This window comes from Meriones unguiculatus, chromosome 19 (genome assembly GCF_030254825.1).
Source record: "Meriones unguiculatus strain TT.TT164.6M chromosome 19, Bangor_MerUng_6.1, whole genome shotgun sequence".
NCBI classification, from domain to species: Eukaryota; Metazoa; Chordata; class Mammalia; order Rodentia; family Muridae; genus Meriones; species Meriones unguiculatus.
Window position 1 is genome coordinate 52,916,691 of NC_083366.1, and position 15,606 is coordinate 52,932,296.

Here is a 15,606-nt window from a genome sequence, read left to right on the forward strand (position 1 = left end):
AGAAAACTGTATCTCTCCTAGAGGGTCCCATGGTAGCTGTCAGGGAGGATGAGAAAAATCATAAACAGGCCCCTCTGGGACTATTCCCTGCAGAGAGCAGAACATTGGCGCTCTCATCCATGATCATCCACTGTATATGGCTTTGCCAACCCCACCGAGGAAAATAGTGGTCCCTTCATCTCTTTTTTTCCTAAAGCATGCTGGCTTCAAGATGCCTGTAGAAAAAAAAAAAAGCCAAACAAAGTCCAAACAGAGCATGGCGCCTATGAAGACAGCCAGAGCCGCCGGGTTTCCACACACAAGCCTGCAATCCCCTTGCTCGTTGGGATTCTCAAAGAGGCTCTAAGCCCCTATAGCTCAGAACCCTTCAAGTCCTCACACCCTGTTCAGTAAACTCTTGTCTCCCCACTCTCTTCCCACACCTCAAACTCCAGCCAAGGGGGTTATTTGCTAACGTCAATAACCACCTCTCACTGAGCACTTACTAAGTCCTATGAGCTACACAAAGTATGTGGAGCTATTGTGTCACTAGTCCTGTATCTATCTGAGGTAGGTAGTTTTATGCCCAATTTTCAGAAGGTGGAACTGAGGCACAGAAGGGAAGCTGCTGAACCTTCAGCTAAGCAGTCCATTCTGCTGGAGGCTATCGCACAGACAGTAGCCACCAAACCACAGGGCAACAACAGGAGGCATGATCACCTACTACTACCCTTTTACCAAGGCCATCTTCTCTACAAACCTCATTTGCAAGCTGGCAGCCCTCAGACCCACTGTGCCCACAACACCCATGTAGTATAAGCCCTGACCTCACTTGTCCTCCTGCAGAGTGCTTTTTCCATAGTGCCTCAGCTTCTACATTGTAGGTTTCCAAATCCTGTGCACTCAAGCCCTTGGCTTAAATGACAACTTGAATCTCTGTCTGTCTCTGTCTCTATCTATGTCACTGTGTCTCTCCATCTTTATCTCTCTGCATGTCTCTATCTCTTTGTCTCTATATCTCTGTCTCTTCCTCTTGTTCTCTGTCTCTGTCTCTCACACACATGTGTGCACACACAGACACACAATCTCTTCTTTTAAATTCTCAGTGAAGAGATGTCTAAATTACACCGACCACTTCTTTGACCCATCTTCTTTGGAAAGGCTGAGTCTAATCCCCTTATTCCTGCCTGTGAGCTAAATTTAATGTCCTTCCCTACTGTACACAATGTGACCAAAAGGAGGTCATATTGTAAACCATACTGCCACTTTCATTTTGCCCTCGTAGATCATTCATCTTGGGTTCAGCTATTCTTGGTGACACTTAAGTAGTTGTAACTGAATGTACTAGGGACTCCTGTTGGTGAATGCAAAGAGGGGAAACAGAACCAAGAGATCAGAGTGAGAAAAATGTACCAGAGATTACTAATTAATTTTTTTGTTTGATTTTGTTTTGTTTTTGAGACAGGATCTCTCTACATAGTCCTGACTGTTCTGGAATTCCCTATGCAGACCAAGCTAGCCTTGAACTCTTAGAGATCTACCTGCGTTTGCCTCCCAAGGGCTGAAATTAAAGGGATTTGCCACCACAACTGATGTTGGAGATTACTCTCAATAGCATTGCCTCCTCAAACAAAAAGAAAGGGAGTTTTATAGAGAACATTCACGCAGAGTCACACAGGAGAGATAGACTGGTCTTCACAAGGAGAGGAGGACACATCCCTGAGCATGCTTTGCTTAGGTCATACTTCATTATATATTGCCTTTTAAGGTAAAACAAACAAACAAACAAGGTCTTGCTTTGTAGCATTGGTGTTTATGCCGTAGCACTGCAGAGGGAGGCAGATCTCTGAGAAATAAAGGCTAGCTTGGTCTGCATAGTGAGTTCCAGGACAGTGCTAAGCAGAGGGCCAGCAGGCTGACCAGCTCAGCCACCACTCAGGTCCAGACCCAGGACTTTGAATTGACCCATCCCAAAAGTTACACCATCTGTGAACAGTTGGCACTCGTGAAAGGGCCAGTCCTACTGGTCCAAAGCTGCAGGATCTTCCTGACACAGGGCAACAAGAGGAGTCCTGGTGAGGCTCCAATATTGATGTTGTCACAGACGCCAGACCAAAGACTCATTGCAGTGAACACTGGGATACGCTGTGAGACAACTGTGACACACTACAGCTTCCACAGTGAGATGTTTTCTATGCTTTGTTTTATTATTTTTGTTTGTTTTTAATTTCCTTTTCGGGGGAGGGAGGTTGCAAGGGTAAAGAGCGGATATGAGGGGACTAGGAGATGAGTGGGACTTGGGTACACAAGGTGAAACTCACAAGGAATCAATAAAAAGTTAAAAACAACAAGAGCAACAAAAACAGATAAAAAGAAAAACCAAGGTCTTGCTTTGTAGGATTAGCTGGCCTAGAACTTACTATGGAGATCAGGCTGGCCTTGAACACACAGAGATCCACCGGCCTGTGCCTCCTGAGTGCTGGGATCAAAGGTGTGTCCCACCACAGCCTGCCTGTATTTTGCTTTTAGTGTGGGTGCAAGGCTGTGCGTAGATTTAGTATGATAATCAGTGCACATTACTGTAGGTCACCTAAGAAGGGTAAATCAGTGACTCTGATTCCTTACCCAAAATAAATACCCCAACTTTGAAAGTGTGTCAACAGTCATTTGAAGGGCACAGTCATTTAAAAAGGCAGCAGTTTACCCCACACAAGCATGCATGACTGCCCCTGAAAGTATGTGCCTGGTGGTTGACAGCCTACGTCTGGGCTCCTGCACAGCACAGAGGAAATACTGAGCAGTTCCTTACTGGGACACTCTGAGAGCTAAGTGAGTTAGAAATGGAGTCAGCCCTTGTCAGGCCTTCCAGTGCTGCAGCCTCTGCCAGGATCTTCACGGAGGCCTCCTGGGAGACCCTGTGCCAACACCTCTCAGAGGAGCAGGCCTGAGAATCCTCCCTCCATAGCGCTCTGCTGTGTAAGCCACTGTGACTTGAAGTGGCGTGTTCCGTACCCATGCTAACACTCCGTGAGCATGATAACTTACCGTGCGCGGAGACATTTCAAAATGCTGACTGTGATTAGGTTGTCCTCTGACTGAGAATTCCTTTAAGGCTCTTCACCACCACCTGACCAGCAGTGACACTCATTGAAATGGCATCCGAGGCTCTTCAGGGGATGACCTCTGGCCTCCACTCTCAAGAGATCACTTAGCTCTCCTTCCTCTGGCAGACCAGAAATTGTTTTATATCTGAAGTCCCACTTTCTCCTCTTTCCCTCCCTCTCTCCCTCCCTCCCCCTTCATTCTCTCTCTCTCTCTCTCTCTCTCTCTCTCTCTCTCTCTCTCTCTCAGAGGTTCAAGTGCCAGATCACATGCTAAGGGCCATTCCAAGAGCAATTTGAATGCAAGAGAGGATTAAAATGAACCTAGGGAAAAAAGTCAGCCCCTGAATTGCGATGAGCACTTCAGTCATTCTCTTGTGATGTGTGGTCCTCAAACCAGCAGAGCTGGATGCCCCCCCCCCCCACACACACACTAGATGTTTTTGTATTTTCTAGGGAAAACAGACTAGCCAGTGAGACCTGCCTACTCCCTCGGTCCCCAACACGATCTGTCAGTACCCAAGACATCCATCCCATCAGGTCAAACGCCCAGGTGCCATTTGAAACTGATGTGACGCTGTAATCCTGGGATTCTGGTTCAGAGTCTGTGTGTGTGCGTGTGTATGGATGGGGGGGTGTCTGTGAGAGGTATGGATGTGTGGGTTGCCTTTTTTTTTTTTTTTATGAGATCCAGTGGGACAGCATCTGACACACACTGCAGTTTGTCACCAGGGCAAGTACATATCTAAACAGTTAACATTCCTTGTGATGGGAAGCTTCAAACTCCTCTCTTCTCAATGTTGTCACTGTTGCTGTTGTTTTGCCAGACAAGATCAGGCTGGCCTGGAACTTGCTGTATGTACCATCCAGCCTCTAACTGATTGTGATCCTTCTGCCTCTGCCTCTGCCTCCTGAGAGCTGGGACTGCAGACGTGGACCACCGCACTCAATTCTTTTCTTGTTCCTTAAAAACAAGCAATAAGCTGTGCACCAGACCTCACTACAGATGGTCATGAGCCACCATGTCGTTGCTGGGAATTGAACTCAGGACCTTTAGGAAGAACAGCCAGTGTTCTTAACCTCTGAGCCATCTCTCCAGCCCTGAATATAGTTACTTTATCCATGTATTTATTGATGAGAACTCATTTTGTTTGTTTGGTTGGTTGATTGGTTCTTTGGCTGGTGTTTTCTCAAGAGAGGGCCTCACTCTGCATAGCCCAGACAAGCCTGGAACTGACTATGTAGCCCAGACTGGCCTCAAATTCAGGATTCTCTTACCCCAGCCTTCTGAGTACTAGGATTACCTGGCAGGAATTGCTTATAAAAATGAAAATATCCGTGAATAGGAATGTCTGAGGAGTCCCCTGTAAGGCCATCTTGATTGCTGGTTGCCTCACCAAAATGAGGGACCTGAGGCTTCTATGTGTACTACAAAACCACATTCCTGCCCAGCATGACAAGGGCCGCAGAGCTGCATGGCTACTCTGGTGTCTGCTTGGCATCTTTTCTGTGCCTCATCCCATCACCTGCCCTTTCTTTCATGCCAAGAGGGCAGAGTAGGTACAACTCTGTCTGCTCTTCCTCCAAGTTTTTGTAAAGCTGGTCCCTCCCAGCCATTAAGACCTCAGATGTCACCTCGGGGCTGCTGCTGCTGCTTCTTCTTCTTCTTCTTCTTCTTCTTCTTCTTCTTCTTCTTCTTCTTCTTCTTCTTCTTCTTCTTCATCTCAAAAGGAGCCTTTCCCTCCCTCTTCATAAGAGATGCTATGACAAGGAACATGAACTGGTAATGGCAGCTGAGAAGATATGATGATGTCTCATTTCTTCATAGGAAAATGTAATAAATATGGGGGGGTGCTTTCCATTTCAGCTCCTTTTGCACAGTGACTGCTTATAACTTTATGCCTGCCACTAAAGGGAAAAGAATCTCAAACGTCCTCCTTTTACTACAGTGGTTTGTTTTGTTCTCAAGTGTTTGTCTAGGGGCCTTTAAGCAACAAAAAATGTGAAAGATAAAGAGGGCTTAAACACCAGCCACTTACCATTCTTCCACAGGTATTTATTTCACCTTGAAGCAAGGCGGTGGCCTTTGTCCTAGGAGGAAGGAGAACACAATGGTAACAACCTCTGGGCCAAACAGGCCTCCTTCCAATCTGGCTGGGTCTGAAGAAAGTCGGAGGAGACAGTTCTTAGGTGAGCATCAGCAGCAGTACGGTGGAATCATTGCTTCTCATTCGCTGTATCCTAGGCAAGTACCAACAGCATCTTCACAGTGTCTGGGTATGGATGTCTCTTTCCGGAGTCTGATAGAATTCTCATCACATAATTCTTTTTTCATATTGAGAATGGAACCCAGGGCCTCACGCATGCTAGGTAAGCTGTCTACCACTGAGCCATAACGCCAGCCCTCTTCTTAGCTGTTACCTTAAGGCAGGGTCTCACTAGATTGCTCAGTCTGGACTTCCGCTCACCCTGCAGTTTGAGCAGGTCTTTACCCTGAGATCCCCCTGCCTCAACCCTACAGATATCTGGGATTACAGGTTCAAACCACCAGGCAGGGATTTTTCTCACAAAATTCTTCACTTTAGGAAAAACTACTTTAATTATAATATAGGTTTCTCTTCTTGTTCCATTATGAATCATTCACTGTCAAAATAAGAGTTTTTCTTGTTTCTTGTTTGTTTGTTTGTTTGTTTTAATGAGGGAAATAACCAGCGGCCACCCCTCCCAGGCTGCACCGTCCTGAGCCCACGGTAGTGGTACACTGGTAAGCTGGATCTAGAAGGGAGAGGAAGAACTCTCTGATGCAGTTCCTGCACCATATCATGCACAGCTTGGTCCTGGAAACTTGACTGGGGCAAGAAGGGAACGAAGAGAGGACAGATACACAGACACATGAACAAAAAAGCTCGAATGATGGGCCCGAGATGCACCAGCTTGTAACCTGGAAACGCAGCATGTTTATTATATAAAGCAAGATGAGGGGGAGTTAGCTAGTCTCCATGGGAGGTCTGTAGGGGAAAGTCTGGGGCTGTGAACATCTGGGAGACGGAAGATGCCCTTGATGCTTTCTGTTTACTCACTGTCATCGCTATATAAGGACCAGAGGAAAGGTTTCCCAGTTCCGGTGGGTCTGAGGCATTGGCGTCCTTGCTATGACCATACCCATGCCAACAATACACACTCTCGTGGGACTTCATCCTATCTCTACACATCCACTCAGGGCCTCTTCTGCTCCTGACAGTAGCGTTTGCTACTTTCACTGGTGTAAATGCTTCTTCCATGGAAGATCAGCTAGCAAGTTGCTGGGACTGCAGCTTAGTGGCAGAGCCCTTGCCTAGCATGTGCCAGGTTCTGTCGAAATCAGGTGCTCCTCCAGCCTGCCCTCAGGGACTCAGCACCAGGAGATGAGTTAGCAGCACTAGGGGACCTTTCAAAGGTCCCCTGCATCCCAAATGGCTCACTTGTTATTTCTCTCTGTCTCCTAGTTTCTCTCTCTGTCTGTATCTCTCTCTCATGTCCCCACTCTGAGAATGACCTTTCACCCCAACCCCCAAAAATCTCTTGTGTGAGATCTGTTGCATGGTATGATCCTTTCGACATACCTTGGCCAGGACCCACCAAGATGATCTGATGCTAAATCCTAACAAGTTCAATCCATAACACCTTAAAAGAAAAAAAAAAAAAAAAAACCTCAGAAGGAACCCACACGAGTCAGCTATATCCATCACTGCAAAATACGTTGCAACCATGTACATTTTGTCTTAAAAGATGAGCTTCTACCACAGCCCCCAACTACAGAAAAATGAAGACAAATACTAACAGGCTTTTTCAATTTATTTATTTTTATTACAGTTTATTCACTTTGTATCTCAACTGTAGCCCCCTTCCTCCTCCCCTCCCAATTCCATCCTCTCTCCCTCTTCTCCTCCCATGCCCCTCCTTCAGTCCACCGATAGGGGAGGTCTTCCTCCCCTTCTATCTGACCCTGGCCGATCAGGTCTCATCAGGACTGGCTGCATTGTCTTCCTCTGTAGTCTGATAAGGTTGCACCCCCACTGAGGGGGAGGTGATCAAAGAGCCGGCTACTGAGTTCATGTCAGAGACAGTTCCTGTTCCCCTTACTAGGGAACCCACTTGGACACTGAGCTGCCATGGGTTACATCTGAGTAGGGGTTCTAGGTTATCTTCATGAATGGTCCTTGGTTGGAGTATCAGTCTCAGAAAAGACCCCTGTGCCCAATTTTTTTTTTCTGCTACTAACAGACTTTTTGAAAAGAGAAATTTGAACCAGTACACCAAAATTTGGGTAAGAGTGAGCATTCAGTAATTAATCACCACAAAGCAGCTGGTGCATTATGTAAGGTTGTTAATCTGTATGGCCTGGCCTGCCTTGCACCTTGGTGTACTGTGTAAGGGCTGAGAAAAGGTTGCTAATGGCTGGGGCCTAGTTCCTTAAGGCCGGTTTATCTGTGGTCCAGTAATAAAGTGTTCGGTTCTCAAAAAAACTCAGTCACCCTATTGGACACATAACACCTTAATGCCCCCCCCCCAACTGAGGGTGTTAAGCAAGCTAGGACCCAAGACCCAAAGATATAGATCAAAACCTGGGTTGACTTGGTTTAGACAAAGCAGCAGGACCATTTCCATTCATCTGAGTGATGCAAACAGCTTTCATCTGGCAGGATCTGGAAGGCAAAGGCTTAGAGAGTCTGACCTGGCTCTAGCTCAAAGCTCTGTCACTCACCTGGACCTGTCCCAGGTAAACTGGAAATTTCAAGGCTTGGCCAGGTATGAGGCTATGCAAAAGGAGAAAGATAAGATGTGTGAGCTGTGCCTCGCCCCACACACTCCTCAGTGATGCTAACCGCACCCCAGCCCTGCCAAATGGACAGAAAACAAAGTGAAAGCTAACAAGATTCAAAGAGAAAAGAGTCAGCAACTGACTCTCAAGACCAGTGCCCTGACCTGGGGAGTGTGACACTACTGCCCTTTGTGGTCACCAGTGAAAAAATGCATAAGAGCTAACATTCTGTACCTCTAGGCATTGTGTGACCTGAAACAATGAAGCTCTGTTTTCTGGATGGATTGGGCAAAGTTTAGGGAGCCTTCATTAGGAGTTGAGGGTACAGAGTCAAAAGGCTGATCTGCATCGTCCTTTAGAACACCTCTCCTCAGCAAGCAGGCAGCTGGGCCCACACGATAAGGTCTGGGAGACTCACTGAATGCCCATGGGCACATGCAGTGTACAGATTTCAGAGCTCGGAGCCAAGAGGTAGTGGGGGGACAGAGGCTAGAAGTGAAGCTGAGATTCAGGTAACAGAAAACCCTGTTGGAGTCAAGCAAGAATCCAGACAGGAAATCCAAGGATGGGAAAGGCTGGCCAGTAGCCTCCTGGATAAAGGCAAGTGGGTTTGGGGTAGGAGATAACAGCGCCCTGGAATGTGCTTTCAGTGATAGAAAAAGAGCCTGTGTCCTCCCCAGATCTGATAGAAAAAGAGCCCGTGTCCTCTCCTGATCGAGGAAGAAGTCACTAAAATCACTGTCCTGTTTCAGCAATCCTATGGTCAACTGCCAGCAAATCTAATCACCATCTGTTACTGAAAACCCCATCTTCTCAAAGGAAAGAATTCATCCAAGATCTGGAGACAGTTTGCACAGAAGCTCATTTAGCAAAGGGAGGTGCACACTGCAAGGTACACTGTATTGGAGTGGGCTACCCCAGAGTGGGAAACAGCAGCTTAATAGATTTTGTATTTCGGATTTTAAAGACTTTTAATGAATATTTGTGAGGTAGGTCTCATATCATTAAATAAGGTAACATTTCCCCCCTCCAAAATCCTGGTGGATCAGATCTCCCCTTAAAGGTATTTCTTACCGTGATCCTTTTGAAAATCCCACAAGGGTGCGGGAGTCAAAGTTACAATGCAAATGATATTATAATGAAGCTGGGAGTCCTCTAAGGATGCGACCCCTTATTAGGGCTAGTGTCTGTTAGCCCAGAGAGTTCTCTGAGGCCTGAGCTTCTGGTATGGCAGAAAGACCCTAACTGTAGCATCAAGGATGCTTAACCACAAAAGAGACATCTGACCACTACATTGTCTAAATGAAGGAGGAGTGATTTTTTTGTGTGCATTTTTTTTTTATACATGGTGCCTGAGCACCTATAGATGTTGGTGTCCCCAGGAGTCATAGAACCAATTTCCTGAGAATACAGGGAGATGGCTGTAAAATTCCACAAAAATGAGGAATGACACTGCTCAATACCCATCAACTAGGTCTGGGGATAAATAAGCACAGGTGGGAAGCAGGCAGCAGGACACTGCTCACTGTTAATAGGGGTCTTGTTGGTGATGAGGGTGGTGAGGTGATGCCCAAAGCAAAAGACTAGGAGAAGTCACTTTGTTGGCAAGTCTTGAAGACACAAACCAATGGCTGGAAGGATGGTGTTGCCACAGTTTTTTAATGTGTCCCCTGTGTGCATGTATTAGAAACCATCCCAGTACAGTACTGGAAGATGGTGCCTAGTAAGAGGTGTGTAGTTTAGTGTTGTCACCATGGGGGAGGGGTAGCTATCAAGAGAATGAACTTGTTCTAAGACAGTTCTCTCTCTCTCTCTTTTTCTAATTTATAATTGGATCTATTATATATACACACATGATTCTGGGACAGAGCCAGAAACAGTAGATCCAACCTGGAAGATGTGAGGAGGACAGATACATGGTACCTGAGCAGAGGTAAACAGCCACGTGGCAGAATGTAGATTAGAATAAATGGGTTATTTTAAGTTATGAGCTACTGAGAGAAGAATCTAGCTATATGGCCTACATATTTTTATTTATATTTTGAGTCTGATGAGTCATTATTCCAGGAGCATGGGGCCAGGAGAACAAACAGCCCAGAACACCAACCAGCTCTTGTCTAGATGGGACCACTCAGCACCCACAGGCACAGATTTGCTGGGACCTGTTTGAAAACATCACCTGCCCTGTAACAGAACAAAGGCTACCAGGCTCTGGATAACAGTTGGCTTCAGAACTAAAGAAGTTGGGGCTACTCTGCTATGTCATGTTCCCATGTCTCTGGCTCAGAAGAGACCTGCACACCTTGGGGGTCATAGCAGTGAGTCAACCTACTGAGGAATAACAGCACTGAAGGATCCAGCTCACAAAACAAGCCCAGGTCTGAGCATGCAAAATCGCAGGTCTCAATATAGAGCCCCTGCTGGAGTGGGTGAGTGCCAAAAATGTTTTATAGTAGAAAAGGCTTTCTTCCTAGCACATCCAGAGGAAAACACTGTCACTGAAGAGACTGCGTTTGTCACCAGAAACACTGGGGCCGCACTGTGTCTAAGCAGCTTAAAGCCAGCTGACAAATACCAGGCATCTGTGTGCTTCTCAACAGCTCTCTTCGAGGTCACTGGGCACCAGAAATGGAAACAGAAATGGCAGTTGCCGTAACGAAAGCAGGTGGCAGGCTCTGTCTGAGGGGGAGGGGAAGATTTATTTATGTGGCCTAAGAACTACAACACTGAGCTGCCAGTGTCATACCAGGCACGATGGCACACATAACACACACATACACACACACACACACACACTCCATACACCTCACACACCCAACATACCCAGTTTGAAGCATCCACACTGCTGTCCAGATAACAAGCAAATAAAACCTGTGGAATGCTGACTGGAGGTGGTGGCCCTGGGACTGGAGAGTCAGCTCAATCTCTGCAGTGATTGCTGCGCAAGCACTCAGACCTGAGATTCATCCTATGCATCCCTTTGAAAGCCAAGCATGGGAGCACATACCTGGGACTTCAGTGGTAGGTAGTGGGAAGACAGGTTTACCCCTGGACTTGATGGCTGGCCAGCCCAGCTAAATCAGAAAGCTTTGGGGATAATGAGACACCCCCCCTTTTGTTTTGTTTTGAAGACAGGGCTTCTCTGTGTAGCTCTGGCTATCCTGGAACTCATTCTGTAGAGGAGGTTGGCCTTAAACTCAGAGATCCACCTGCCTCTGCCTCTTGAGTATTGGGATTAGAGGCATGTGCCACCACTACCCTATCTTTAAAAAATACTCTATATCATATAATATAATATTTTATACACAGGTACATGGGACTTTTCCTTTTTTTTTTTTTTTTTCAGTACTGGGACTTAAACTCAGGTTCTTTCACGTGCTAACCAAGTACTCTGTAGTGAGCTATCTCTCCAGTCCTGTCTATAGTATATGTGCAGGTGTATAAATGAATGTGTATCTAGGTCCCCAAGTGAATAAACAATAGTGTAGAGTTAGAAGACATACCCATGTTATACACCATAAGACACCTATCTTTTATATAAACATATGTGGTATATATGTACATAATGGATCAGTTCATACACTGGCTGTTTTCAGGCAAAAATGTTCCAATTTAAAATATTGATACTGTAGGTCAATGTCCTGATTTATAACCACTTGAGTTCTGGCAGGATTTCCCAGGACTGTGACTTAAAAAAAAAAAAAAAATCCCAGAAAATCCCCCTATCTGGCAGCCCCCTGATGCCAGCTTAGCCCTAATTGCCTGCAGTAAGTCCAATTAGAGGCAAATCAGATTTCCCCTTCATTTCATTTGATGAAATACGCTGGCAAAAATCTCTGCCACCCTGACCAGGGTGAGGAGAGAGGAAGGCTGCAGAGGAGCAGTGAGAGTAGCCACAAGGGTGAGGCCTAGCCCTCCTGCCCAGACTCCCAAGGCTAGAGAGCTGGCCATGTGGTGCCTTTGTCCTTCCTGCTCTCTCTCTCTCTCCTCCAAGGCAATGTTTCCTTCTGTTTCTTGCTGTTCTCCTAGCATCATTATCTTTATGCAAGAATGGACTTCCACGCATGGGGTGTCCAGGGTTTGTTACTGACTTTGGGGAGAATCAAATCTATCAGGAAGGCCTTGAAAAGTCATTTGATCCTCTGTGCTCTCTCTTGCTCTGTCTCTCCTTTCAGTGCCTTTCTCTGACACACACACACACACACACACACAGCCGATCGCACCCAGATACAGATGCCAGCACAGAAGGACAGGAGGATGTAGGATGTTGGCCACAGCCACACTGTATGACCCCAAAGCACAGATACCAGCGCTCTGGCTCCACAAAAAGCATGCCCTGCCAAAGCCCTTCTCTCCTTGCCCTTCAAGGTCACAGTGAAAGATTACGAAAGAGTGGAAAAGCACTGCTCAGAAAATGGGCCATAGGGACTTTCCTTCAGCGAGGAACAGGAGAACAATGTCCAGCCTGGTGCAGGTTGGCTGAACTCTGTGGAGGAAGGAAGTGTGAAGCAAGGGATACCCCAAACAGGCTGCCTCAGCTCTCCCCTCCTAGAGGTTCTGGAAAAACGTGACAGGGAGGCAGCCGGAAAGCTCAGCTGGCCGGGAAATCCTTGCCAAGGCATCTGAGGTAGAGTTTCTCTCCCAAACATTAACTTGCTTCCCCAGAACCAACTGCTGCTCGGTGGCAGCTACTCTTTCTTGTTGTTACGTAGCTCAGGATAGCCTCGAACTCTCTCTTCTCCACCCTCAGTCTCCCAAGTGCTGAGATGACAGGTATGAGCCACCACACCCATCTTATTTCATCCCTTGCAAGTGAGACAAATGTTTTAAAATAAGTATTTACTCAGCTGCAGAATCCATAAATAATAGCACAGGCTGAAGAATTCTCATCTCATATATATATATATATATATTAGAACAATAAATAGAATCAATCCTCAAGTGCACTGGCAAAGGCAGGGCTGTTAAGCATTATGACACACTGAATGGTGGCATTGGATTCCAGGAAGTGCAGCAGCTTCCAGGAAGAGCATTTGTGGATTGTGACATGGTAACTTAACTACAACAGGAAGATATTGTCTTCATAAACAACAACCACCACACACACCTTCCACACCACACTCCTGGTCTGAAAACATTTTCGGTCTCAACTTTTTCCCAGTTGGTATCAAGTGCTTATAGCAGAATCGGGCCTTGAAAGAGTCCCAGAAGTTTGGATTTTATTCCGGGTACAACTGATTCCTGATCAGGACAGCAAAGAGATTATCAGTTACAAGCCTGCATCCTGGAAGAGATGGCCCGACGAAGAGTTGGGGACTCCAGGTACAGTTCCTGACACAGCCTTCTGCCCACCCAGAACGTTTCTCCCGACCATGGCCTCCTGGCATCTTTTGGCAGCAGCCAGCCTACAAACCCGTCTTACCAGTTCCTGGGCAGCCAGCCATCTTTTTTGAATGCCTGACCCTCCAGCCCCTTTCGTGGGAGTGGCCTCCAGCAAACTGCCTAGCTGGGTGCTGGAGTACCACCCCTCCAGCCCCGGCCTGGGAGACCACACTCCACAAAGAAGATATAACCTGGCCAGGGCTGCACAGAACCACCATCAGGTAACACAGGCCTTTTGGAAGAAAGCCACGTCCCTCCCAGGACAGACATTTCACCTTCCCAGCCTGGGAGCCTCAGGCCTGAAAGCCTAGCTGGAAGTTTCTCTCCCGGTTGGCTATCACCCCTCTGTTGCTGTAGCCGGCCACCCTGCTGCTGTCCTTCCCCAGTCTTTACAGGAAGGGGAAGTGAGCGTGACTGGCCCTGTTTAGGGTGGGCATCAGCCCAGGTAACTCCCTGACTCCTTTCCCTGCCATCTTGGAGTCAGCCAGTGGGAAGGAAGGATGCCATAAGGCCCCGTTAGCCCAAAGCTGGAGTAAGCCGTGGCCCTGTAGGCCCACAAGGAGAGCAAGGATAAGAGGCAGACTCTCCATGCTCATTGCTCATGAAGCTGCCTGCCATTCCCGGATCTGTGTGCAATTTCCACACTCTATATAGTTTAGATTGATTGATTTTTATTTTATATGTATGGGTGTTTTGCCTGCATATCTGTGTTCCTTGTGTGTGCCTGGCGCCCAGGAAGAGTCAGATTTCTGGAACTAGAGTTACAGACAGTTGTTAGTCATCATGTGGATGCTGGGAATAAAACTCAGGTCCTCTGGAAGGGACATAAGTACCCTTAACCCTGAGCCATCTCTCCAGCCCCCAAAGCACATTTTTCTTGACTACATAAAGATGCAGAAATATAGTTTGCCTTGTATACTTCAGAATGTTTTCTTTTTGGGGGGGTGTGGGGAAGATGCTTCATCCAAGCACCCAAGAGCCCTGTAGAACGTGAGAGGGGCTGAAGCTTGGGAATGGAGGCAGTGCCGGATGCTGAGAACAGCAGGCCTGGTGACTGCTGCGTGCAGGTCTGGACTTCCTTTACCGTGCTGATACTTTTCCCTTCCGCAGCAGGAGAACAGGGGCTGAGCCAAGACATCAAGGTTGACATATGACAGGAACCAGCTGAAGAGGAGGGTTGAAAGTCCTTCCTGACCTGGGCTTTTCCCAATGGACAGAGCATGTGTGCAAGAAGTGGGTGCTGTGTTTAAGTCTCCTAGATTCGAGTGCCCCATGAGCCAGCACCTTGGAGACACTCGCCTCAGCTTACTGGCCCACTCCCTTTCTCGGAAATGCCTCTCTTTTCTTAATCAGCTCTAGTTCTCTATTTCTAGTTCTAACTGTGCATCCCTGCACAATCATATGCCTCCGGGGTCTGGGAGCCTGAAATCAGTTGCCCTTTGAACTCAGATCTGTGGCTCTGCCTTCTGAGGCACACTGTCCCTCACACCTTCAGCTTTTTTGTTTTCTCTTTTCCATCTCCCCTCCTCCTAATGATGGCTGGATTTTTAGCTTGCCTGTCCTGCTGTTTTACTCTCAATTTTTAATTAAACTTGCCTCAAGATTCATTCCAAATCCATTTTTTTAACTCAGAACGCCAACGAGGGAACACCACTTTTCTTGGTAACACCTCCTGGACCCAAGTGCTACCTAGGAGGGCTGCCTCCAGACGGTGCCACTACCCAAGTACAGCAGCTTTGGAACCCTCCAGTAAAACGGCCCTTCCTTCCCCGGGAGCCAGCTTCCTGCCCTCATCCCTTGTCTCAGGCTGTCTCCCAGGCCCACGTGGCTTCAGTTCCACACCCTAAGCATTTCTATGAATCTGGGCTTTGTTGGATGTTTATTCGTGGGGTGTGAGTTCCAAAGGGAAATAAAGCTGTGCATCTGTGCCAATGTCCTTGTTGGCCTTGGATCCCAGGGCCTCTCGGGCTCAACTGAAACCTCCAGTGTTCACAAAGCACTGACATGAGGTTAGGACAGGTGATGGAGGGCCTCTCGCCTCAGATCCACAGCCTGGCCAGCTTGAAGCATGAGGTCAAATCTTGGCAGAATATCTGGACACCTCACAAAGGCAGCTTCCCCAGATGGGCCTGGAATGGGGTCCAGAGTGCTCCCCCAAATATGGAAGGTACTGATTTTACCCAGTCTTGGAAATCTCCAGAGCCTATGCAGCCAAATCAGTGAATGTGAAAATGAGAATCACCTCCAGTGGCACTCTGAGGCAGAGCATGAAGAGAGCAAGGTAGCAGAGAGCCAAAGCATAACAAATAGGGTGGCTTTCACAATTCCAGGGAGCCCCTGGGG

The 15,606-nt window shown here is 47.2% G+C and overlaps 1 long non-coding RNA gene across 1 annotated transcript; it reads left to right on the top strand.

Annotated features, from left to right (window-relative positions):
• The first annotated feature begins 12,225 nt into the window (after positions 1-12,225).
• Positions 12,226-15,185, top strand: LOC110546331 (uncharacterized). The gene is made up of 3 exons (XR_002476294.2): positions 12,226-13,484; positions 14,374-14,496; positions 14,896-15,185. It is a non-coding gene; the product is annotated as an uncharacterized LOC110546331 (long non-coding RNA).
• The last annotated feature ends 421 nt before the right edge of the window (positions 15,186-15,606 follow it).